The 27294-nt window shown below is 39.0% G+C and overlaps 1 protein-coding gene across 2 annotated transcripts in view; it reads left to right on the forward strand.

Moving 5' to 3' along the window:
* Positions 1-27294, forward strand: part of LOC122161907 — a 218954-nt gene that overhangs the window by 416 nt on the left and 191244 nt on the right. The window contains exons 1-2 of one of the 2 annotated variants that reach the window (XM_042821674.1): positions 254-317; positions 967-1141. The gene's annotated coding sequence lies outside the window, so the exon portion shown is untranslated. Of the gene's footprint in view, positions 1-253; positions 318-966; positions 1142-27294 lie in introns of those variants that run through there. The other variant, XR_006169342.1, reaches the window with a different exon arrangement.

Below are 27294 nucleotides of genomic sequence, written 5' to 3' on the forward strand. Positions count from 1 at the left end.
TTCCAAGCTCCAAAGATCACTCAGCTCATCCCCCTTAACGTGTCGCTTTCTTCACTCAGCAGCGATTTATTTAATAAACACCGGGCTGGCAGCGCGCTGAACCTCCCCGTGCGGGAAGGCGGGCGGGCGGCGGAGCGCGCAGCACCGCGGGGCAGCAGCGCCTGGAGCCGGGCGCTCCCAAAGCTCTGCGTAGCGCCGGCCGGCAGCCGCACGCCGTGCCTGACGGCGCAGCCCCGCTCGCGCAGAGCAGGAGGGATGAAAGGCGGTGGGGGATGGAGAGAGGAAGCAGCGCGCTGCTCCGCAGGGGCGGCGGAGAGGTGCGAGCGGGACTGCCCGGCTTATTCCACGTGCAGATGACAGCCAAGTCCCAAAGGCTTTTTGTCGGGGAAAAGGGGGATGGATTTCCGCGTTGCCTCCTGTGCTGGGGTGTGGTTGGTGAGGGCATGTGTGCTTTTGGGAGTCCCCGAAGCCACAAGCTACCGGGTTGCACCTATGCAGGAGGCTGCTGTTATTTAGCATGTGAAAGTGCGACTGAAGTTCCCTTTGCCTTCCCCCTCCCCCCCCCCTTTTTTTTTGCTCCCTGCCAGGCTGCAGTACTTCTCCATTTATTTATTTAAAATCAAAGGATCGTTTTCTATCTGGCTTCCTTCCCTCATGAATATGAATTGACAGAAGTTAAAATAATGTTTTGCAAATAAATGGGTATGGTTATTTACACAAGCCAGAAGCAATATGTCTTTTAGCTGCTGAGCTGAAATATAATGACTTAAAGATTTCACATACAATACAATCTTTTGTATAAATACTTTTTCCTAGGCAAAATGTTAAGGAGGAATAGAAGTTTGGAATTATCTATGGAGAAGATCAGAAATAACTGGAGAATGTGCAACTTCCCTAGCAAAGGGTTACAGATAGCTATGCCTATGTTCTCTCTCCTGATTTTGTATTTCTGTTTTTTACATCCAGGCTATAGTTAATATAAGAGTAGCTGAGCCAGTCCTGTCACTACTGGCAGTGGCCTAGAGGATGCCTAGAAAATAGCCAGCACGTGGTGATTGCTGCTTGGGAGGATCTGCTTGTTCTGAAGGTGTGAGACACTCAGAGTTCCTGAATGACGCGCAGAGACCCAAGTATGTCACAGGTAAGTGAGGTGTAAGCATGGCAGTGATCAAAAGCAAGTTTCAGTCTCGAATCATACTACAGCTTAGTCCTACTACAAGTCTCTTCTATCTTCAGTTTTTCTTTAGAGATTTATTTTTGAATCCACAGCCTAAATCTTTAAGAGGCAAAGTCACTCAGTGTCATGGGAATAAGGACGAGTTCTTGTACATAACTGTTGAGTCATGGCCTGACCCACTGATTAAGCACCTGGGGAAAGGATCCAGTCAGCCCTGGGAGCACAGGTGAAGGCAATTCAGCTGTGTGACCAGAGGGGTGGAACCCGGCTGCACCTCTTAGGCCTCTTTTAAGGGCTGGCTGCCACTGGGGGGAGGATCTCAGGTTGGAGATCCCTTCTTGGTGAAGCTTTCCCCTATGAGCCTGCAATCTTCAGATATGGGTAAGCAATTGTCTTCATTTCCTTTATTGTGTTGGTTCTTCCCTCATCATGGCTCTGTTGTAATGCCTTTCCCATTGTATTGATCTGTCCAGTTGCTACAGCGCTAAGGGAGAAAACAGGAGGGAAATCTTTGATGATCAAATCTATTTAGCTTTGAGGGAGCTGGTGAAAACTGAGATGTAGAAGTCATTCGGTAGAAAGCCTGCAGGGTGTACGGGACTGAAGGCTTGCAGGCAGGTGGCTCTGTGTAGAACACCTGTGAGTGTTCTCACCCACCTGCTGGAGGGTTTTGGAGTAACAAAGCCATGACATCTTCCTTTTTGCAGCAGCTGACTGATCAAAGCTGAACTGCAGGCTTTTCTTAACTTCTGGAAGTTACTGTAACTTTTGCAAAGCAGTTTGCTTCTGGTTAGATGGCTACTGAAGACACGTCCATACTTGTGTCAGACTGGGTCGTGAGTGCAAATAAGGAACATCCTTACTGGAACATTTGGCCCTGAAACTTCTGGTGTCATTTCCTCTAAGTAAGAAGTCTCTCTGCGTTTGCAGACATTCACATCATCTGTACAGACAGTTCTCTTGATCAGGGCAATGCTAAAGTGCAAAGGTCTATTTTTATTATTTAAAGGTCTTAAAAATGCAGCATCACAATGTCAGATGGGTGTAGCAGAAGCCCTGCAGCACCTGGCATCAGGTGGTTCAACACAAGCAGTGTTTGGAACTGAATATGGAAAGAGAAACGTGCAGTGGTTTGGCACAATGTCATAAATGTAGCCTTGCTGGTCATCACTTTATTTCCTTTGCTTGCTGGAGAATACAGTAGGAAGCTGAGCCCTTAAGACTATCCAGATGACTAATGTCAAGACATTTATCAAACCAATACCTGTTCTGCTACTGAACTTTCTTTAGCTGTGAATAATTCTAAATTGCCTTCCTTTCAATGGAATTTTAAAATGCCATTCAATAGGTAGGGAAGTTAACGTTTGTATCACGTGAATAGCAGTTAAGGGGATAATCGTCTTTGTTACTAAACGTGTCTCATGCAAGCTCCTATCTTTCTGTTGGTTAGAGTATTCAGCTAATAGCAAATTATAGAGAGACAGTCCGCAAAGGTTTTCTATGTTTTAGTTGCCTGGAATGAATAGTGACTCCTCTTGGCAAGTTGTCAGAGCTGCTGGGGGAAATGAGGCTGGCTGTGATAGTTGGCTTGGTTGTGGGGATCACTTCCTATCAGCCTAGACCTCTGGTGCACGTAATTGGATTGAATCCCCTTCTGAAGTCAGTTCAGAATGTTTTGGCTTTAACAGAGTGGGCTCTGCACAGACAGTTGCTCTAAAGGTGTATCTGGCTTTTAAGACAATGACCTTTCCTGGCCTAAATGATTCTAAGGTCATCATGTCCAAGATAGCAGATATCCAAGACATGCCAGGAAGGCTCACAAAGCTTGAGGAGATCTTATGAAACTTGAGGCAGAGCCAACACCACTGAGTTCAAGAGAAGGCAACTGATAATTCTGCGGCTTGTTTGAGACAGAACTGCAGGAGATGTTACCCTCCTGAAGGACTGCATATGGAACAGGCTCAGCTTAAAGTGCCACCGAAGGCCATTTAAGACAGTATGTCTAACATTGCGCTGTAGTAGAGAAAGAACACTTCTGTCGTGACACAAGATAGTAGAACAGCTTAAAACACCCAGACCATTACTTCTGTCATCTCCTTATGGATGTTATGTAGTTGCTTACAGTCACTTTTCTTGCTTGACCTATACGAAACAGTAGTGTCTGCTTCTGTGTTCTCTCCTGGATTTGAAGACGTTATTAAACCAATTCTCTCTTTCCAAAGCTCAATGCATTCATGCTGGCATCCTCGATAAAGCTGAGGCACAAACAAAAAAGCAAACAAAACAGTCGCAATAGTATTCAGTGCACTTAAACTTGGAGGAAATGAAAATCAATATTTGTCAAATGGAGGGAAAAGGTAAAAATGGACTGAGGGGAAAAATGCCTGGCTTTCTTAAAAGCCATTAGTGAGAATGAAAAGTTGACTGCAGCACCGAAATTTAATTTAATATATTGGTGTTATTTGAACAGATAACTTTTTTTTTCTCCCTCCACCACTCTCCATGTACTGATGCATGAACTAGCTTGATGCGCGCAGTTCCTTATTGTTAATGCTGTCAAATGGAACTTAACTACACTTTGATATGGCATGGTTTGGAGCCTTGAAGCCTTATGTGAAGTTCCCCTTGTGGTTGAAGTGTGGTGTCTGAATCAGTAAATGAAAACTACGTTTTCTGGGTGTTCATCGCCCTGGTCCAAGTGCTTTAATCTCTTTATATGCCCCGTAAAACAGTTCTAGCAATAATTTCTTACCTTTCATTTTTATTTATTTTGAATTTGTAGCTTGGAAGCTATTTGGAAGCTATATTACTAATGTGCCATGTGGATACTCTCTTGGAATAGAAATGCAATATTTGGTAAAATTAAGCAGGTGGAATTGGGAATGTCATATCTAGTCAGAAATAAAATGCTAGGTGCTGTGTAGCATGGCAATTCAGGCTCAGTCCTGTAGCCTCTGTCCTCCTGGTTGGTTTGAGGCTGGCATGAGCAGTGAGACAACTGGGCTCCTCTGCAGCTGTTGGTTTCGCTGCAAGTCTCTGTAACATTATGTGATGGTCTCTGTTTTGTCCCATAGAATATGTATCTGCATGCACTATATGAAATTGCTAGCAGCAAGCAGAGCAGTGCAGCTATTTCTCGACATGCAGCTCATAGCAGTGTCTACCATTGAGCACTAGGAGTAATGGCTGAAGAAAAGCATTATTTTTGTATCTGATGGATTTTTTTTTTTTTCTTTTCGGTTTGATCAGTTTGCTTTTTGTAACCCTATGTGGCAGTGGTGATCTTTGCTTTTGAAAGCATAACTGTGTTTTGAAACTTTGGCTGTGTGTGATATAAGTCATTGCAGTATGTATGTGTTTAGAACTTTTCCACGTAATGACTTACAAAAAGAGGAGTGATTTTCACTTCTTCAAGAGTCTGTAGTAACTGTCAACTAAAACTCAAAGTCCTGATTTCATATATTGCTAGTTTTGGGGGGCTTACTTCTTTCGGAAAGTTAGACATTGGCAGCAGTAAAAACAGAAATGAATAGTTGGGGCAGTATTCCTCCCCACCCCCTGATGACAGTGGGCAGTTCCCAGCTGACACACTAACATTCTTCTGTGTGTTAGTACCCATCAAACAAAAAAGCAGCTAGGAAAAGGAAAGCAATTAGTCAGTTAGGTGAGTAGACTGTGTGTGTGAGTGGGGAGCCTGGCACTGCTGGGCTCAGAACCAGGGCAGCCAGCACCTGTAGGAAGACTTTGAAGTAGCAGTCCTATGGTGATGTGACATTCCTCTTTCTTCAGAATTAGTAATTTTCAACGTTTCTTCTTCCACTGCCTCCTAGTTTCTTTCTTGATTTCTTTTTCTCTGTTAGGGGTTAAGTTTCCATATGACACTGACAGTTTCTGGAAAAGGCTCTAGCAGCAGTAGAGCCGATGAAAGACATGAGTATTTATAGAAAATAATAAAGTAAAAATAAATTTAGGATGAAGTATCAATAGCTAACAGCTGTAGCACCCTTTCTCCCCCTCCTGTTAAGTGTTGGCCATTTTGGCTCTCTCCAGCATCACCATGAGTAGCCCAAGATGGCAGCACATACAGATGGCTGAGATGGCTGCTCTGCTGTGGGACGCTGGAGTGGCTGAAGTCCAGTGCCAGTGGGTTCATGTGCTCACAGGGCTCATGGAGCAACAGGGGTTGTGCAGAGGAGTTTTTGACTATAGCAGTGGTGACTGTGGAATTGTCTCTGGTGACTTTGTCATAAACCAGGACTTGATCTCATTTTGATCGTCTTGAGCAAATGAGAGGTGCAGAGATGTAAAGTTATCCTGTGTTACTCTCTTGACGTGTGCAGCTTCTGACCAAGTCTTAAAAGTTACTCCATCAATTTTTTTTTTTTTAATATATGGCTTTCTTTATTTCTCTAAAGACTCATGTGGGTTCAGCCCTGTCCTTTTAAATGGATGAATTTTGGTATGGGAAGCTTTTGTTATCTCCAAAATTATATGGATTATACTCCAAAAGGAGATTGGCAGGGATGGGCAATGCTGGCAGATCAGGGTTTGCGTTTCTGGGGAGAGTGAGAGAATGTTGGCTGCAAGTGGCTGCTGAGCTTTTGTGAGTGCTCAGGGTTGATTCTCTTGGGAAATACATTGAGAAATAAGTCATTCCCTGTTCCTGTCTGGGAGGAAGTGTAGGCAGACTGGTGTCCATTTCTTCCTGGGTTCTGTTTGATGCAAAACTGCACTGTGGGTCCTGGGCAGAAGCCTGCCTTTCACCTGTGAAAACCCAGCATTTAGGCTGCTCCACAAGTGCCTCTGTCTGTTTGCTTACCTTACAGTGTTTGTATTCATTTTTTTAAAAATGCCATTTCTATGGATTCATCTGAAGAGTAATAACCCTGGCTTGAAGTAAAGCAGAAGTAATTCCAAATCAAAATATTTTGGAGAGGGTGTTTTTTTTTGTTGTTGTTGTTTTTTTGTTGTTGTTTTTTTTTTTTTCTGTAGCAGAGGAAGTGTTAATTCCAGAAGCATTTATCTGACACCACTGGAAAAACTGGCCAAGGTATTGCAAGGACTTGAAACAGAGCTAAACTATTTAATAGCGGTCAAATGGTGCTATCAAAATTAGTCTTCACTAGCATCAGAAATTCTATGTCCTTCTGGCTCAGTAATAAACCTACAGTGACTCATCAGGGTGATGTTGTGGCGTTTTCCTCTGCTCTCATGGAACGGAGTATTGATCAGGCTGAGAAATAATACAGCAGCTGAAGCTCAGGTAGCAGATACGCATTGAGTTGCCCTCCCTTTACTAAGCCCCTGTATCCCAGCATTATTTATAGCAGGAGGACTGACTCTGGAAAGTAATTTTGATAAATACGACCTTGTAGCACCTGTTTAAGTGATGGGGAAGCAAACGTTTGTTAACTAGTTTGTTAACTTTAAGTATTGGGAGTGGAAGTGGTGCGTGCATAATAATATTATGATTCATACAAACCACTTTTCAGCCAACTCAATATATTTCATTACCTCTTTCCCAGTAGAAGTATTGATTTTTTTGTTTTGTGGTTTTATAACACAATTTCGAGGCTGTTGTAGTTTAATGAGCCATGCTCTTATGATGTTTAAAAAGATTTGAAGCGTTTGTTGAAATAAATATTATGGATTGCCCATCTCTTGTCACCTCTTTTTTCCTCTTCCCCATATAAACCCAGCCCAAAATGAATGGGGCAGCCAGCTATGCGGCTTTTTGTGCCAGAGATCAAAGTGCTGCTGGGGAACAATAGCAGGCCACGCTTCTGTGTTAGTGACCACACACAGCAGCACCTGCAGAGCTGTAAAATGTCATTGTTGCTTCTGCAGTTTGAGCACAGAGGAAGCACCACTGAGGTGGCAGATGATTCTAATAATACTTGATGTGAATTGATGGGGAAGGAGGACCATAACACAAGGCTTTTTATTATAAGCCGTGACTTGCCAAGCTGTGAACAACAGAATGCTGCACCTGTGGACTTTCTTCAAATCAACCATTATGGAAAGTGACAGATTTTATTAACTTAAGGAAGAACTTTTCAACATAGGAGATTTGTAGTTTATTTTGGAGATGTGGGGGGGGGGAAACCAGAATGTGTTACATATTTCCCTCTACTTGTGTTTCTCCAGTGGAATCTGTGCTCTGCTTTTTGAATGTGTTGTGTAGAATCATCATTAGAGTCATCGTGTGTGTGTATGTGTATATATATATGTATATCTCTAAATAAAACTTAGCAACATCTTCAGGATATTTTTCTTCCATTCTTACCCTTTGCTTCTTGTATTATATTAAAGGAAGTTTGGAATTAGTGAGAGTAAACATATTGCTTGATGCGAGGCATGCGATAACTTCAAGAAATTCAGGGTAGCTGAGGCTTGATGAAAGTTGCAGGAAAAACTTGTATGTCCTCCAAAAGGGAAATGATTCATGCTGGGCACTGTCTCTGTGCAGTCAGCTCCTCTCGTGTGTGTCCCTCTCTGGGTCAGTTCTGGGATGGCAGATGCTGAACCCGACAGCTGTAGGACAGCAGTGTCATCCAAGGCACACACAGGTACATGGAGCTGGCGTTTGCTTGAACAGTACAGAGCCTGCTTGCTTCTCCACACGGATCAGTTTGTTTGTGTCCTTTACGCCAGAGCCCTATGGGTGCTTGAAGGTGTCTCCTAATGTTTCTGTTCTGGGGTTGGTACCATATCAGTCTGGTTCCTAGAGCAAGTAGAACACAGCATTTCCAGTCTTCTGTTTTTCAGGTGGCTGCTGTGCCCTGTCGTGTAAAATGAACATGCTGCAAGACTTGAGAAGGTTAGATGCTGGTTGTAATCTAATGTTAGAGCCACTCCTACCTGTATCAGAAGTGAACAAAGTGCAGGATTGATTTCTCTAGACTTTTTGTTACTTTTATTTAACAATGTGTGGCTGTGCTGTGACTTCAGTATGGCTGCAATGATTTTGTAAGGTGTAGACAGAAGCCTTCTGTACCTGTATGAATCCAAATATCACAATCTTTGTGTAGATGCAATTAATACCCAGATGATGACATAACTGAGCCTTAAAAAGAAGCACAATAAAAAGGGAAACATTGATATGAGCACTTAATTGTTTTCATATGCATGTAGCTTTTACAGTCAATTATGAGTGAATCGTAGATGTAGTAATTCATACAATATTAATTGCTCAGTGTTGACAAATCAAGCATAAAGTCAACTGGATCATGATTATCAGCAGAAATCACTATGCTTTTAGCTTATTCTTCTAAAAATAAGCCTGGCTAAACTAGAAATCGCTTTGCAGAAAACACTTAAGTAAAGTGGTCATGCAGAGTAGTTGGTGGAATATTGCTTTTCATTTGCACAAACAGATGGTAAGCTTGGCCTTCCATTTAATCAGGGAGTGACAGACAGGTAGCACTGTTGTGTATTTCAGGTTGAAACCTCATTCCAGAGAGAGAAAAACTTCATATTCAATAACTTCTATACTAAAAGAGAAATATTTGCCAGATGTTACATTATCCTTTGTGTTACTGTAACTTGCTGTCAGAATTAACTCATGCTGGAAAGCTTCTGTATTTAGTTGACTGCAGAAACTTTTGTTTGATTTATCCTCTTCTCCCTTTTCATCTTGGCAGTACTTATAGCCATCCAGAACTCATAGAAATGAGGCTTTTAATAAACCCGTGAGCAAAGAACTGCCTTAACAATTCAGGATTCATGGATCTCTGACCATATTCTTTTTAAGCTAATCTTTTAGATAAGATTCTGATATCGATTGTTTCACTTTCCTTTCCCAAAGCATAATACCTGGTAACCTAAGCAAATACAATCTGTTTCAAAAGAGGTTCTGCCAAGTGCAGCCACTGGTGTTTTAATGTCACTGCAGAGATTATGTTACCTTCCTAGAAACAAAATCTTTTTTTTCCTCCCCTTCAAATGGAAGTCCCCTGATACCCCTGTCAGAGACCATTTGTTATGCAGAGTTTTGTGAAGCAATCAAAATTAATTCACAGTGATCTTTTCACCCAGAACCCAAGCCCAAATAATGGTCTTTCTCAACAGGTGCTCATTGTGGCGGTTTGACTCCAACTTTCCAGACTGAAGATTTTATTCTTTAGCCATATTTAAAAAAATAAAATAAAATAATCCTGCACTTGCAATTTACTAATCTTGAGCAGCTGCCCAGGAGGGCACACCTGCTGAAAAGTGATGTCTTTGGGATCTAAAACATAAGAGATGTTTCCATATTTGTCTATTTCCATACTTAATAAAATCTCATTTACAAGTCACTAAAAATCTACCCATCAACAATGCCATAAAGTGCTGGTGTTTAAATAGGAATTGAGTGATGTTGTCTCTTGTTGTGGAAGAGCAATATTCCATCTGAATGCTATGTAAGATGTTTTTTTCTGAGTTAGGATTTGTAGTATGTTGCATTGTGAAATGAAACTAAAGTAAAATGAAATGAGCAAAAAGCCCCACAACTCAGAAAATACTCAGCCCCACAACAAGAAATATTCAGGAAAAATACTACAGGAATACTTGCATTACTTTTGGTACCATGAAAATATCGCTTCACTTCTCCAACTCCAGGCAGCCAAGTAATGCATGAAATATGCTGCCAGAACAGAGGTCTTACTGTGGGAGGATGAAGCCACGCTTGTCAGAGCATGCTTATGCTGCAAGAGCTGTAGAAGCAGATGCTGCTGTGCTAGTTAATACCTTAAGCAGGAACTGTGCCCCAAAACCTGCATTAATTTCAGCTGTACAAAGCAATATGCAGAAGTGACTTTACTGTGCTGCTGACATCTTAGGATGGGAACTTCTGAGAACATATGGCACATGTATGAAAGAGGAATAACGGGAATTGAAAATGACTGCTAACAACTTATTTTCAGGCAGGATGGCTGCCACTTCTATTTAAGAAAATAGAAATTGTTTTTAAGAAAGGAAATTGTTGCATGAATCTGTTTTGCATAGTATGGTGCCTTGAGATTAGACTGACTTATGAACAGCCAGGAAATGCTTGCTGTTGTTAGCCATTGTATTGATGGTGATACTGCTGTAGGTTGAAGCTGAGCCTTTTGACGTTGTCCTGCATTTTAGTAAGTTTGTAAGAAGCCATTAAGGCCCTTTATTGAAGCAGGTAGGGCGCTGTGGGCCTCCAGCTGGACAAAGGCACACGAGGCCTCGCAGGCAGTTGCAGATAGAGGCTTTATTGAGTATTGCTTCAGCACAACTGAGGAGCAGCAAAAACAGTTTGAAAGGAGAAGGAATAAGCAGTAAAAAAGCATGTGCCAGACCCACATGCACGCTGACAACATTTATGTTAGAGAAGTACTGGAGCTTTTGGAGTTAAATGCTGAGAGTAGAAAACATTAAGTGAAAAGAAATCATCTCCAGCCGCTTAATTCTCATTACATTTTGGGGATGCGGGATTTTGTTTGTCTCCAAGAAGGAGCTGACTTTATCATCAATTTCTGCTAATGGAGAGAGAGTGCCCTGTGCTTTGGCTCTCTGCTTAAGTCAGAAGGGGGTGGGAGGACACTGCTTTTTCTTTCAATAGCACCATTTATCGAGGGCTCTCAAAATATTGTCTAGATGTAGGTGTTAGATAACAGCAGTGCCCTGCTGAGTGGACAAATATCATTTTACCTCTTTAACAAAGTGTGGGATTGAAGTAAGGATTAGTTAAGTAATTTGCCCAAATGCAGCAGTGGCTTGGTGATAGAGCTGAGAAGTGAGTCTAGGCTTCCAGTTCCCTTTTTATTCGTGCTGCTGTAAACCAGATGTAAGCGAAGGAAGAACCGTGCCTTACAGGCTGTGACACCTGGTTCCCTGCTACAATTATGAATGTAATTGGGCTGCTTCTGTAGGTGAGTGAAATAGGCTAATGCTAGCTCCCTTTTTCTTGTTACACTCACAGTGTAGATAAGTACATACATATGTGTGAAACTTGGGATATAGCACCTGTTGTATTGTGCCACAATATAGCCAAAACTTCATAGAAACAATGAAGGTCAAAACCTTGACTCGTGATCTTTAACATCAGATAGCAATGGAAGGAGTACGCTATCAGTATCTACTTGCCACCCATTTCCTCACATCTTATTTACAGCATTGATACCTAAAGTGTAAATGGAAGTTTAAAAATTCTAGCTTCCAACTATTTCCACAGATGAATGTGGGAACCACCAGAAAGCCCTGGCAATGAGATGACTTGCTTGGATTTATGACAGAAAGAGCCTCACATCTCACAGTGCTGGTCTAGCGTGTGATTTAAGAGATCCAACCTACACAGATGGTTGCAAGTTATAAAACTTCTACTCTTTATTACCTTTTACTGTTAACTGAATATTTGCTGTACACGAAAGCTCTAGTTGAAATGCATCTAGAATATTTTTGTGCCACAGACAAGCACATCTCTCAACTAGTCCCATCTGAAAAAAAAATTGCAGTCTAAAGCTGGTTAACTGAATATTTGCTGTACACGAAAGCTCTAGTTGAAATGCATTTAGAATATTTTTGTGTCACAGACAAGCACATCTCTTAACTAGTCCCATCTGAAAAAAAAATTGCAGTCTAAAGCTGGTCTAAGAAGCTAGTTCACAAGCCGCTCACGATTCCTGATACGTTAGATTTAACATTTCATTCTTTATGGAGCAGTTGTAACTTTGTTTCTTCTAAAAATCAAATCAGCCTAAAAAATTTGTCTGAAGTGACAGTTTTACTTCCATCTTATATCTGAAGTAAAGCTTACTTTGAGTTGAATGTGGCTGTAAAATTCCATGTGAAAATCAGACTTTAAAAATTATCACATCAATCAATAAAGAATATGCAGTTAATGCATATGTGAGTCCTGATCTACAGAGGAGCTCGAATGTTGGGACAAAGATCTTTGACATGTTATTCTTAAGATACAGCTTGCTCTGCTCTTGCATCCCAGCTCCAGGGTGTTCAGTAAAGTATGAACTCATGAGCCACCAATGTTTCTCAGCATCTTACATTTGTATTTGGGCAATTTCATTCAGCTTCTTTGACAAGTTCTCACAAAATTTTTTGAAGAAGGAGGAGATCATTTAGACTACTGAACTAAGTGTATGCTTTGTCTATGCGAAATAGACAAGAAAAATCCTATGTAATTAGACCATTTATACCATGGAGGGCTCACTTATTTATATTCAGATCATCAATCGCACCGAGTAAGATTTTAACATGTTTAGTTGAAAAGCATACTTAATGGATTCTAGAAGCATAAGAGTGGATGAGTAAAGTAGAATACAACATAAATGCTTGTAGGTAACTTCTAGCAGCACAGAAAACTACATTATCCGTGTAAAGACAGCATGCTGTTTTGAAACTGAATAAGCTTTGTACAATCTCTTATCTTTCCATTAAAAAATTATATTGCTGAAGAGTTAAAAATCAGCTCAAAATACAAACAATGCAATGTTTTCTTCATAAAGCTGCCAACAGTATGACTTACCAGCTGTTGGATATATGTATTTGTTTCAATGGAATATTTAACTTCAGTATAGCTGACTGGTATATTGTTTATTGTTGTTGATGGTGTGACTGATTACTTTGTTGCCATTCATTTTGATAATGTGTTTATCTATTACTCATCCATTTTGAGGCTGGCAAAATGAAGAAGCTGACTGCTGTCAAGTATCGCTGAGGTATAACTCTCTACTTCTCAAATTAGTCACTGCTTTTTCCTCTCCTCTCACCATTTGCCAAGGGCTGCATCTTCCTACAGTTTCTTTTTCCGCATGGAGGAAAAAAAAAACAAAAACAGTAGGTCAATTTATATAAGCAGTTATGAGAATATTATGTTTTTAAATGGAGGGCATCCATGGCACTGATTGCATTCAGACCTGCAGTAAATTCCTGGCTTTATGCAGAAATATGGAAGATTTTTGTTAATTGGCATCAAATTGGCGAGCAGGAAGTAAGCAAACGTTCTGTTTCAACTGAAATTACTCACGAGCTACCTGTCTTAGTGATCATTTTTCTGAACTTTAGAGGACTCTCAGGTGGATAAACAGAGAAGCATGAATTTTCTGCTTTGGTTTTCCATGCGTGTAAGCTTCTGATAGTTACTTCCTGGGAAGAGAATTGCAGTTACTTGTACAAAACACAGTAAATGTAAAATTGTGTATCCTTACTGAAGTGTGAGTGTATGCTTTGGATGACTCGATGCAAGCAGGTGGTTGGACTTAATGATCCTCAGATATTGCATCTAACCAAATTTTTTCTATGACGAAGTATACAGACAAAAGCAATGCTAAACATATAGAAGAAAATTATGTGAGTATTCTGGAAACTGGATTAAAATCAGGAAAAATTGAAGGTCCAGGTGTATAAGTTGATTTGTATTTTTTTTTAATTTTGTATAGAATACAGCCATGAAATGAAGTTATAGATTTGTGAAGTGCCTTATGAATATCCGTTAGCAGTACAAGGCTCTTTGAGATAGCACAGGAAGGAGGAAAAGAACAATGTCTCTTGTTTGGCTACATTACAATAGGACAGTCAATGACATAACTTCTAGGAACGCTTTCTCCACATGATGCAAAGAGCAGTGTTTGTCTAGAAAGAAATCAACAAGTTTTCTGTTTCTTAGCAGTGCAGTTATGTATGCTTCCTTCCTTCCCTCCCTGTTGTGCCTATTTGATCTCTTCTTTCAGTGAGCGTAGGTTGTACAGCCCTGGTTGGGGTTGTGTTTGGTGGCAGGTGAGGTGGTGCTGACTACTGTTCTCTGAGGTCTGCAGTGCAAAGGGCACATGAATTACGTGGTGCATACTTTTAAGTTATGATGTCCTGATCAGTGCAGGAATCATAACTGATACACAGAAGCCATTTTGATTCAGTCATTGAAGAGACTGATTCATTAGCTCAAGCTGCTGAAAGTCACTTATTTTTGAAGTCTGTTGTAAAATGGCAGCTGTAATTGCTGGCTTTTGTTATTTCTTCTATCTAGTTTTGCATCCCAGTATCAGCTGCCTGCTTTAGCTATTTTCTCTTCATCTGAGAGAAAGCTGCCTTCCTGTCCGGTCTTCTGAAATGCTTTACTTTTCCCACAAAGATAAGGTGGTGTAGGCGAAGCTGCTGCTGTAATGCAGTAGCTTCCATTTTCCACTGGGTGGTGTTTGAGTTAGTCTGCAGGCTTGTTTAAGTCTCTACGCCAAGACAAAGAACAGCTTGTGCAACTAAACACAAGAATCCCAAGGCTGTTCTAGTGATCAGAGATGGAACTTTGTTCTTTGTGTTTATTATAATCTGACAGAATTTAAAAATGTTTAGGAATTATAAATGCAATAAACATGTTAAAATGCAATTGTTCTAGAACATTAAATGGAAGATTTCCTCTATCTATGCTAATTCAACTTCATCATTATTGCCTAAAGCAACCTTTAATTCCATTCTTGTTTTTTAATTAAAATGGGTGGATTACTCTGGACTGGATTTGTCTTATTTTCTCCCACTGAGCAATACTTCACACTGTTGGTGGCCACTGAAACTTAAGTAGGGCCAGATTTACTGAGTCGTTGCATGGAAATGCAATGCCACGTTTTGCTACTCCTTCCCATGTAAGATAATGTTGTATGCTTATTTTAAGATAACCATGTTCCAGAACTGTAATAGCAAATCCAAATATTTTAAGTTAAAAATGATTTTTTTCAGATTCTTTAGATGCATGCTAAGATCCAGACTTTGTACACCAATTCCCATTGCACAATAAACAGACACAGCATATCATTTCTCTATGTGAGCTCTTGGAACCTGGTCTTTATAGGAGTGAGTTGTGTAACTTTCCCATATTCATAAGCAATTTTAACTGATGAAAAGATGTGTCCTGAGTGTCAGCAGTGTTTGTGCATCGATATGCTGTTAAGATATTGTAGAATATGTCTGATACTATGTTGCATGACTTCTACCTATAGCCTATTTTCTCTGCAGCATTATGCTCACGTGAAGGCACATTTTGTCTCAAAGAGTTTTGAGATGAAATGATGATAGTGAGTTTATACGTACAACTTAGCTTATCTCCACATGGGCTTGAGGTTGATTTAGTTTTGGTAGTTGGCTTTCTGTTTGGTTTTTTTTTTTTTTTTTTTTTTGTGTGTGTGTGTGTGTGTGTGTGTGTGTGTGTGTTGGTTTGGTGGTTGGGTTTTTAGTGTTTTGTTGTTGCAGTCCTTTGCTTTTGCTTTCCCTACAAAACTGAAGTTAGAGAACAACGCTCAGCCGTTGAATTGACCGATGTCTTTGGGGCAATATACAGCTAGCAGTAGAATGCTTCCAGAATAACAGCATGAGGTCAGTTGCTGCCAACCTGAATAACATCAGGGCACACACTTGTTTTCTTCTCTTGTCTTGCTTCACTATTGAACAAACTAAGGAAAAGAACAGGAATTATCTTTGGCTCAGCATGCTAAGAATTCTTCATGAGTGTATGAGATGAGGCTGGAATGCTTGCAATGTCTTTTCCGCTCTGGCTCAAAAAACAAATGCTTTTCTCTTTAAAAACAAAAAGGTGAAAATTTACTCTCAATGACCAAAGTGCAAGGAGTGAAGTTTGAAAGGCTAATTGTGAGATCTAATTCTGTATAAGATTTACTGATTATGCTTCAGTTGGAATAGCTGTCTCACTAGGACTTGATAAAAAAGACAGAGAAGTCAATGGAAGCTTTCGGCTTTGTATCTCACCCAGAAATTGTATCAGAAACAATTATAAAAGTAATGGAATTCAGCACAAAGTCACCTTGGATCCTGAGCCATTCCAAAAGCTTTCAGCCTACATTATTTTCCGACTGTGTCACTCTCCTTAACTATCTGTGTCACAAAGCATTACACAAAAGATGTCAGCTGTAATTCGTTTTCTTAAATATCTGACTCTAAAATGTGTGTCAGGCAATTTGTATCATCTGTCAAACAACTGTCAGAAAGGGCCAAGAGGAGAACACCTGAGAAAAGTGTGATGCTATGAAAGGTCTGTGCGTGGAAGTGCTGTGTCCAGTGCAAACTGCTACTTCAGGACCCTGGAAAATCCATTAACATTGCATTTGCAGCCTGCACAGATCCTGGATCAGATTCTCTGCTGCTGGATGATCTCCGGTAGCCTCGAAAGGTTGGCTGCTGCCTTATGGCCAGCCTTTAAAGGACTTGCAACTCTTCCTACCAGGAGCTGGAGAGTTACCATGGCATCTTGGCTAAATTCTAGTTATAGTTTATCTATTAGAAATTCTTGTAGGGTTTCATTTAATTATTTCATTGTAGACCAGTGCTCTGAATTTCTAAGTAGAAGTGTTAAATGAATATTCCGTTAGCTGCGTGTAGTTCTTTACTACAGCATTTAATAAGATATTATCTTTACAAAGCAGCTCACTTTTTTTAATCAATAGAAGTTTTCTATGCTGTGTGAGAGTTCTTTTGCTTCCCGCCCTAAATTTTTTTTTATATGGCTTTGCTCCTGAACGGTAGCCACGTCTCATTCAAACGTTGTTTGTTCCATTGATGCCAGTGTTACATCCCTAAATGTGTGCCTGGTTGTATAATAAACTGAGAAGTGGCACAGAGGGGTGTGGCCTTTCCAGGACCATGATTTCATCTTAGGAAGTATGGGAGCTTACATTTCATATTTAAATACTTAAGGATTTGCTTGCTTAAAAGGTACTATATACTCTACTAATGATTTCCTGGAATGTCTAATTGTGACTCATAATATAGTCAGTTCTTATTGGTGCTGCTAGTTGTTAAAATGATTATGGCTGCATGCAGTAGTGAGGAAAATCATCGTTCAAGTATTTGTTTTAAAAATGATGGGCTTATGTCATGGCGTGAAAAGCTATGGAGGCATTAATTGTCTCTTCTGTTACTTTGCTGAACCAATCCATATAAAAAGAGCAGATTAAATTGACTGACCCTCATATATTTAATGATTGCTGCTATTTGACTAAGAAACATTTCTCAGGAAGCAGCTTGTCACAGGCTATCAATATTCTTTTAATCCCATGTTAGTTATTGGTGCACTTTGTTACTCTCCAAGATGGTCTGTCTCAAGTGGTTCTTCAGCTTGCAAAGCAAGCAAATGAGATGCTAAGTGATTGCAAAAACAATTTGATTATAGTGTTTAATTCCTGCCCTATGGATTTTCAAGATCACTGATACTTTCTCATCTTTAGTTGTAGTTATTATCCTTCTCACTGATTTCTCTGCAGCTAGAATTATTTTTTTCTTAAATTGCATTTTCATCTCAGCTCTCTGCAGTAAGTCTTGGACTTAAGTGTACAAAGTTTTAGTATAATAGCTATACATGTCAGAATAGTAGTATGGATATTATTTGAGCCTTGTTGGCAGCTAACATTTTTGCTGGACATCTGAGAGTACACAGAAAGATGAGTGGTTAGGATATTCTGGGCTTTTTCTCCACTATTTTTATCAGCTAGAAAATTGGATTTCATATCTCACGTGGATGGTGAGAACAAGACATTGTCTTTTCCAAGGTGTCCATCTTTCATGTGGCTATTGGCAGGATTGGGCCTATGCTTAATTTCTGTGAGATCCAGGATCATGCCACGTTAGTCTGATTCATTATCTGCTTTACTCACTAAAAAGAATATAGTCCTGGTTTGTGACAAACAAACACAAGCAGCACACAAACAGGCAAAAACTTAATTGATGTTCAAATCTCTGATAGGATGAAGTTTATATAGATGTTTGTTAGCATTAGGAGGAATAAAGCTTTAAACGGCCACTCATCATTTCTTTATTTCTGTCATGTTCATTATTATTGTGAACTTGATTGTTCATTCTAGAAGTCTATAGAAATGGTAAGGTTATTGTAAATGCTCTCAGTTCTGGGTACATATAATAAAAAAGTGCATAAGACTCACGAGCCTTGTAGTAGGACTTTGGTGTATGAAATGCCTGAAAAGGCTCTCCTGAGATACTGTGAAATCAGTCAAAGCACTCTTTCAACTGTGGATATGCCATGGAAGTCTCTTGGTTCTTTTTCTTTCTTTCCGTCTTTCTCTCTGTCCGTTTTTCTTTCAACTTTAAAACCTCAAACCTACAATTAACTTGTTAAAAAGAAACAAATCAAAACCCAGCCCAACAGCTCTGATTTGATTTAAGCTTTCAAGAGCATGGGGGTTCCCAGACACAGCCCTCCTGCGGGTCAACTGGGGAGTTGCTGCAGTGTGCTGCTGCTGTCGCTGGCTTTGGTGTCCTGTCCACAGAGCGCAGTCATTTTTGAAATATTTTAAAAATATTGCTTAAAAAAATTTTCTTCAAAGAAATAGAATAGAGGAAACTACTTGATATAACAACTGTTAGTGCTGTGTAAATATGCTGTGGCTGAATGCTGTAAAATACAGTCTGTTCAGCAGGGCAGCAGAGGCCCAGTCCGTTGAGCAAGACTCACTAATAACAGTGAGGTGTCTATACAGCACTTTGAAAATGAGAATTTTGCCCTCTTTCTCTGTGAGTAAATTAGGTCAGAGTGTTCCCAGAATTTACATTTCAATTAAAAATCCCAATAATAACACATTGTGCTTATAGTGAATGATTCCTAGTCAGGGAAAGATGATATCTCCTGTTACTTTGTTAAAGAAAAGACCCTTGGTTGCAAAAGGCCACATCAGTGGTAGGAACTCTTCTTCCTTGTTTGTCTTCTTCAGTGAACTTAAACCTGTATGAGGATAAAGCACTGTAATCAGAGCTCAGGCTTTCACTGTCTGGGTTAGATATGTTCAAGTTTGTATATTTTGATCTCTAGAGGGTTTTGGAAATACAAAAGAAAACAGAACTTTCTTTTAAACTCACACACACCTGAAAAATTAGACAAATGATCCCATTTCCTTAAAAGGAATTTTCTTTTTGTACGGGGAGGAATTGTTCTAAAGTATACTATCCAGTACAGCTTATGCCTGTGATTGTGATTCTTCCACAAAGGTTTGCAAATTCTTAATTGAAATGCTATTATCTCTGGGCTGCCAGAGCCTGTTTTTCCTGTCAACCACAAAAGAGCAATGCCAATCACAAATTGTATTAGTTAGATTTCTCTTTTTATGTACTTTGTTGCCTCCAGGATGGCTGCATTCACCCTATGGGACTGTTTCTCTTGGTTAAAGCACAGTAAATATTTTTAATGAAAGTTTTAAAGTAGTCACCAAGAACAGGGGTTTAGACGGTTGCTATCTATATATGTAGGTAGCATTTGTGAGACTGAACAGTAATTTATAGAAATCAGATCAGTATAAACTGCCTGTTGTCTACTAAAATTGTAGTGAAACACCTTAGTTATTGAAATAACCATAATTTGAACAGAAATCACAGTTATTGTGTCTGAATAGAAGTTTCCCTTGGAATTGTGCATGTGTGTAAAAACTTAGACTTTACATACATATCTAAGAACCAAGCCAAATAAGTCTATTGTCAAGCAGACATTTTTAAGTCACACTGAGCAATTTCATAGTCTTTTTTTAAACAGACAATATAAATTATATTCTTCCCACTGACAGTTGTTTCAGTCTCACACCAGCAGTGCTCACAATAATGAATGCATACAGATAGTGATAGAACACAGGGAAATGGCTTTAAATTACCGGGGGGTGAATCTAGGTTAGATATTAGGAATAAATTCTTAGATGGTTGTGAGCCACTGGAACAGCTTGCCCAAAGAAGTTGTGGATGTCCCATTTCTGGAGATGTTCAGTTCCAGGATGCATGGGGCCCTGGGCAGTCTGATCAACTTGCCTGGCAACTCTGCCCACAGAACAGGGGTTGGAAATAAATGATCTTTAAGATCCTTTCCAACCTAAGCCATTCTGTGACACTGGGCACCTGAAATTGCTGCAGAATCTAGGGTTTTTTTTTTTATTGCTGATTTGTTTGTTTTTTTTTTCCTTCCCCCACGGAAAATAAAAACAATATGGTGAAAAGTTTCAGAATTTTAGTGAAAATTTGTACCTCTCTAGAAAACACTGCTGTTTTGCATACATATAAGTAATATCCCATAGAAGAAGAGTAACTTCAAAGTGTTCTTACTTTGCAAATGTTACTCTATCTTACACAGAATTTGGGGCATTTGGTTGATAAATCAGGTCTCTGTTGCTCTGAGATCATACTGCCTGGAAGTCACTGCTCTATCTAAATTACTGATCACTACAGTTATATCCTACTACCAGTAGTTTTAGGGTTGACTCATATCTTATTATTCACTTTTAAGAAATTTGTGGTGGTGTTGAATCGTACATGGTTTTGATACAAATCAGCTGAAATGTATTTGGGTAATCTGTAAATACATTTGAACTTCAAGAGGGAAGATTAATGCATCTTTGACTATTTGCCACCGATTACTTTCAGTATATTTCCCTAATATTAACAGGATAATCTCCACTATTTTTATTTTCACCTCTGCTAAACCTCATCTTTCTCTCCCTGGTGTTATGCAAAATTTAGCTAACACTTCTTGACTGAGAAAGCAAGTGATAAGAATACACAATATTGAAGGAAAGTGTACAACTACCCAACCTATGGTATTCTAAATGTATGTCTTACTGCTGTTCCATGAGTGCTCAAGGTAAATCTACAGTCTTCCTCTATCTTCTTGAGACACGAAGCTGAAAAGAAAATAAAGTGGAGATGGGCTGTGTTCAAAATGACAATGATAGACAAAGTCTATCGATGCCCAAATTGGACATGTGTATTGATATTCCCATAATTATTTCAGTAAACAGGCCTGAACTTGTAGTTATTCTGGTAGTTTCAACTTCTGTAGACAGTGCCATTTTAATGCTTGCAACAATTTCCTGGTGATAAGAAAAGAAAGAACTTGAGCAATATTATGTCTTGCATGGACAGATGAAAGAAAATAGAGTGGATCTTATTAAGGTCTCAGAAGTCTTTTGTTTGTACTACATAAAATTGTACCAGATAAATGGATGCTTGAATTCAGCTTTCTTCTATTTCCCCTCACCCTCTGCTTTCCAGCATTCCTTGTCACAAACCTGTGAAATCAAACCAAAACACATCCTTCTGACTGCAAGTGCATATGCATCCCTTCATATCACTGCCATGATCACTGCTTTGGCACCATGTTCTCTATAGTACCTGCCAAGCAGTTCAAAGAATGCAAAGTCTTACTGATGATATCAAATAAATTGCAGGAGTCAGTAAAAGTGGCTGAATGCCCTGGGGGCAATGCGTGTTTTAAACAAAATCCTTGAGCTTAGTGGAGGAATGCTGTGTACCCCTCTATGTGTGGGATGTCTGCCTGGAGTACCAACCTGTGAATTCATTCAGGTGCACGGGTGTAAGGCACAGCAAGTAACAAAACAGTAACTTGAGTGGGCATACGGAATGTATGCAAGTAGGTCAGGTTCTGTGTCAGCTGCCTTGCATTACTTCATTAGTACTTCTGAGAGGGAGACACAATAGAGACTGTGTGCAAACAGGCTGCTGAAGGATGATCTGAACAGTGTCTGATGCAAGTAAAGTAGGTTTTCCTATCCTCCCACTATATGCTCAACTTGAGCGAATTCCCCACAAGTGTTCGCAGTGGAACTTCCTGTCTGGCAACTCCAGATTGTGTGATTTCAAAGCGATGCCAGATTTCTATAGATGCAATTGTCTCACGTTACCTACATGTAGGTGAGATTAATAGGTCTCTTGCATTGCAAATACTAGGAACAAGACCTTGTTGAACTATGGTTTTGAATAGGATGCCTGATTTTTGACTTCTCATATTTACCTCTGCTTTACTGGTATCCTCCTTGTTTTCTCAGGCAGCAGCCTTAAGCTAGTGGGAGCAGCTAAATGTGGGATACTTTGGAAATAAGGTCGTGCATTTCAACTGAGCAACTTTTTAGTGCAGAGATGATTATAGTTTTGTCAACAAATAATGCAATGCTGGTTTGTGTAAGCAAAGAAACATAAAGAAACAAATATTTGACATATGCATAGAGTCACACAGGCACTATGTGTACTGTGTGGTATTTCTTGCAGGTATTTCTATTATTAGTCGTATTTGTGATGATACTCAGTTTGGTTTATTGAAATTTTTTGAACTATCTTATATTATTCAATTATTAATCTAGAATTAAAGCTTTTTGTAGACTTCTAAAATACAATTAAAACACTTGAGTCTTGGTCCTTTTTCTTTATTGTGCCATTCAGTGAGGGTTATTTGTAATCCTACATTCTCAAAGTTAAGTGACTTTATCAAAAATTCTATATGCTGCCTGCCTTTCCACCCTAGTCTGGAGGAAAAAAACCCAACTGTCTGAATGCTTTTTCAGCTGGTAACTCATTGTGCAAGGGATGCTCCAGTCTATAGTAGGGTGTTTCTCATTGTGACTGTCTGTCTCCAACAAGAAGCTGGGTTGAAGTCCATACAACTGTCGTATAATAAAAGCTTGGCTGTAAAAAAGTGTTTTAGCATGATCTTATTTGAATTCAGGCATGCAGCATTAGTAATTATGATGATTGTATTGATATATATAATTTTTTAATTTTGCTATTGAATATTTTCTTCATTACAGAAGAAATATATAGCTGGGAAACATAGCTACTCTGGAACTCAAGTTTGTTATGGTTATTTTTTTTAATACATAAGTAATTTAATGCGACTGTATCTTAAAACTTTATATGAAGAGTTTTATTTTCTGTTTATATATATTTTTTTCCAGCTACCCTATAGGTAATTTCTTGTATCTGTCTTTATTAGTTTAAATCAATCAGACGTTGGTAAGGTAACAGGGAGTTAGAGAAGAATTGTGTTGGCGTTTACTGTTCAGCATTATAAATAATGCTAAAGCATGCTTATTACCTTGTCTTTAAGTTAATGAAAATTCAGTGTTTCTCATAATGTTGCTTACAGAGTTCAGTACTTGGTGCAACACAATGTAGGAGATTCCTCCCCTCAAGTACATTGCAAGCAGTAGCACAAGAAGATACCTCATGTTTTCTCAGATGAAAACAATAAACTTTCTCCCAGAGTTTGGAGACAGAAAACTTTCAACATAAGTTTATGTAGAGTACAGTCATTGCTGGAATACTTTCTATGTCCAAGTATATGTTTTTAAGTCCCAGTTACTGAATCGCAGTTCTGACTCACTGTTGTTTTTTTAGGCACTTATCAATTTGAATTTAAAACGCCCTTAGTAGCAATCATCTCTTATCCATTACTTCGTAAATTTCTTGAGTATCTTTTTTAAAATACTACAATTTTTTTTTTCGCCCTTCATTAGAATTAGGATGAAAGAGCTACTCTGAATAGCCATCAGGTGACAACAGTATGATTGTTTATATGTGTAAATGGCAGGACTGTGGGATCACGCGTTCAATGCTGCAGATCACTCAGGTTGGTAAATTGAGTCAGTTGTATATTCAACATGTAATATATATGTGAATATGTGTACATATTATTTATTATGAGATGCAGTAAAAGGGCTCTCCAGCACCCATAAATCCTCCTCATGAGAAAAATAACATAATGAAGTTTACAGAAACTGCATGGACCACAGTGGAAACATCTGTCTTTTTCATTCAAAAATGTATTAAATGCTTCACCAAAATATTGCTCCCCTGTTGTTTGTATAATTTAATCTGACTCCAGCTTTCAGACTCTTACTTGTCTGATGATCTGTATGACAGAAAAGTTGCAGTGCTTCATCAGGAAGTCATAGCCGTTGTGATTTATTACATAACCAGGTCCTAAGCAATAGATTATAAGAAGAGATGGCTCTAGGGAGAGTTGTGGGTGGATTCGGGAAAGAAGAGTTATTTCATTGTTGTATGTAAGATTGGCTAAGTAGTGGGTCTACAGATCCAATGTGCATGGGAGCTGTGATTCAAAGGAGGAAGATCTTAGGGAGTGGACTGCTTTTCTCTTGGAGTTTTAAATGAATGGTGCAGGCTGCAGACGGTTGAGACAATTCAGACAAATGTGTTTGCCTTGCAGTTAAAACAAATAAAAACATTTTTTCAGAAAATTATGAGTTTTGATATGTTCCATACAAGCTGTCTCTAGATTGATGATTTAATAAATGGAGCGGAAGGAAATAGATACTGTTTCACAAGGTAAATATTGCATTTTGTACATCTCTTAAGAGAAGAATCTTAATGAATGATATACATAATATTTCAACTTTCAAGAATATCTGTTAATTGGACATAGTTTTTTTTTTTTTTTTTTTTCATTAAAACATATTCCTGAGACTTAGGAACTCATCTAATGCCTCTAAAATTTACACTATTTCCTAAAAGATATTTTTTGTTTTATATGTGACAGAATTGTAATCACCTGTATTTAAAAGTAATGGATTTGAAATAACCTGGAGCTTTCCAGTTTAATGAGAGCTAGATTAATGAAAAAAGACCTTTTACCTCAGATTGCATGACAACATTTTCAAATTACATTCCTGAAACAGAGAATTCACTTATTTCGAGTAATTGGATGCTGACTAGGGTTAATATGTACAATGTCCTTAAATGAAAATGTTCTATTGTAAGTGGGACTGTATGATACCTGAGGCATTCTCAATAGATTTGGTTGGGCTCTGAGTTAATTATACTGCTCGCTATTTTTTGAATGAATTCAAGCATGAATTCTACACAGTAAAGATTGGGATAATTATATTCAATTCTGCTTGGTGCCCCGCTGAATGAATTGACCTTTTAGATAAAACTAGTCTCTTGAGCAGGAAACCTGAAGAAAGCCTGAACAAAGCAACCAGATGCAGCTGGGAGTGGGGGTGGGGAGAAGCTTTAAATAAAATTTAAAAAACGCTAAAGGATTAGAAGCATCAGAAAGATTGATTTTTAGCCATGGAAAACGTATTCCCACTTTGGCTGTAGTTTTGTATATGCTGTGCATAAAGCTACAGGTTAAATTCATTGATTTTTATTTTTTTTCCTAAGCTGTTTTCTCGTCAGTAATACAACCAAAGAAGCAGCAGCAGTAGAGCATTAGAAAAGTTCAGTGTACGCAGGTGTCCCACGTTTCAGCAAGGTACTGCAGTCACAAGCTGTGATTGAGGACGTGGTGCCAATAATGCTGACAGCACGACTGGCCATCCCCTTGCACATGCAGACTAAAGGAGGTTGGTTGGGAAGGATGGTGTCTTGAAAGGAACTGCTTTAAAAGAAAATGAGAGGGAGAGGACTCCCAGGAACCAACAGAGCAATTGCTGTGAGTGCAGACCTGCTGAGCGCCCTTTGAGGGCAGAGTGCTATGTTAACTTGTCACCTGTTGCATTCCTGTGCATTGTGGAAGCATCCAAAATTAACATTTTTGTCTCTTCTTAAGCTTTCCAAAATTTGCCTTGCTTGTACTAAAGTGACCAGAGCACTAAACTCACCGTTCCTTAGCTCACTTCTGTCAGGGTGATAACTCCTAGAATGATGATGCTCTGTACTGGTGGTAGGTGATGGAAAGGAGACTGTTTTGATTGTTGTTTTTGCAGCGTACACACTTTCCCTCTGAGGGTATCTATGACAAGAATCAGCAATTTCTGTGGCTTCTCTGCATAAGCTTTTGAAGTAACTTTTGCTGGGAGTTGAAGATAACAATGATTAGTTTATAGGATGGCACAGCATTTTGTGTAACGCCACAAAAGTATTTATATTGTTTATGCACAAACAATCCAGAGGGTTAGCCATACAACACTTGGATTGTCGTAAATAATTCTTCCTCTGGTAGGCAGTCCCCTGTTGATGAGATATCAGTAAGGCAGCAGAACTCAGCCTGTAATGTTAGCTGGATTTATGATAAGGGCAAGCATTTCTAACAACTATTTTTTTTTTTTGATGGAGTTCCAGTCTCTTAAGCGCGTACATTATCTGTTATTGATACATCATTTATGTAGAGAATACAGTTGTCACTCATGTAATTTAATTAGATTATGGATGCTAAATTATCTACTAACATAAAATGGGCTTTTATACTGCAGATTACTAGGGTTTTCAGAAGTTTAATATGCCACTTTTAAATTGGTGAGCAGTACCCTAAAGGATTCATGGGTTTTGTGGCATTTATTTATTTATTTTTAATTGCAGTGGAATGCAAACATGCTATAATATTACTAAAGATGGTTAGTTGCAAATGAGATTTGGGTCAGTGAATTTGGCTATGATTTATCTTGCATAATACAGATCTAGGAGGTATAAAATGGTGAATATAGTAATCAAAGGCTTATATTTTAGCAATGAGATCACTGAGTTGAAAACAGAGTATCTTCTGGTCTTTACACTCCAGTCAGCTACAGTCATTTAGGTAGATAAACAATTTATTGCATATGGGTCCAAGGACGTAAAGACTATAAGTGTAGAATAGCTGATTTTCTGCTCTGTTTTCTAATCTATTAAATGTATAATCTTCTCTGTATAGGTTCTGCCTCACCTTACTGCATAAATTCATTGCTTTATTTATGTCTGCATTTGTTTGTACAGCTGCTAAGTCATTTGTTCAAAAGAAGTAAATGGTTGGTTTTGATCCCTAGACTGTGAAACAGGGATTCACAAAATGGTTATGGGCCTAATAAATTGACCCTGAAATATTGGGAACAATTTCAAGGACCTGGTTTGACCATCTAAATCAATGCTACATGTTTGTTATGTTTTTTCCTTTTTTTTTTTTTTTTTCTTCCCTTTACTGTTGATAGTATTTTATCATTGAAACCTCAAGAGCTTTTGAGAAGTTCAGTTATGCAAATACCTAGGAGTAACTTTCCCCCTCACGCTGTCCTGTCTTCTTGTTAAATATACAAGATTCCACACATAAATTCAGTGCTTAACTGTGACTCTTAGAAAACATCATCCAAACATCATGTATTCTCAACATTCTCCTCTAGGACTTGCCAGAAGTTTACCTTAAACACTTCAGCTGTAGTTTCAGCATATGCTGTTCACAGGGTCACTTCGGTATAAATGAGCAATAGTCAGGCTCCCTGACTCCGTCATGCATGGCATACCTGGTAGATGATTCCTAACAGGTGTAAGGCCAGATCCAGGGACCTTGGTTCACACAGCTTAGATCAACAACAGTAGTTAATAATTACCCACTGAAGAGCTACAGTTCTATGTGCAGTTTGCATGTGGGCTTC

Source organism: Centrocercus urophasianus, unplaced genomic scaffold, assembly GCF_019232065.1.
Source record: "Centrocercus urophasianus isolate 14NV4802_14NV808 unplaced genomic scaffold, USGS_Curo_1.0 seq_2, whole genome shotgun sequence".
Classification (NCBI taxonomy): Eukaryota; Metazoa; Chordata; class Aves; order Galliformes; family Phasianidae; genus Centrocercus; species Centrocercus urophasianus.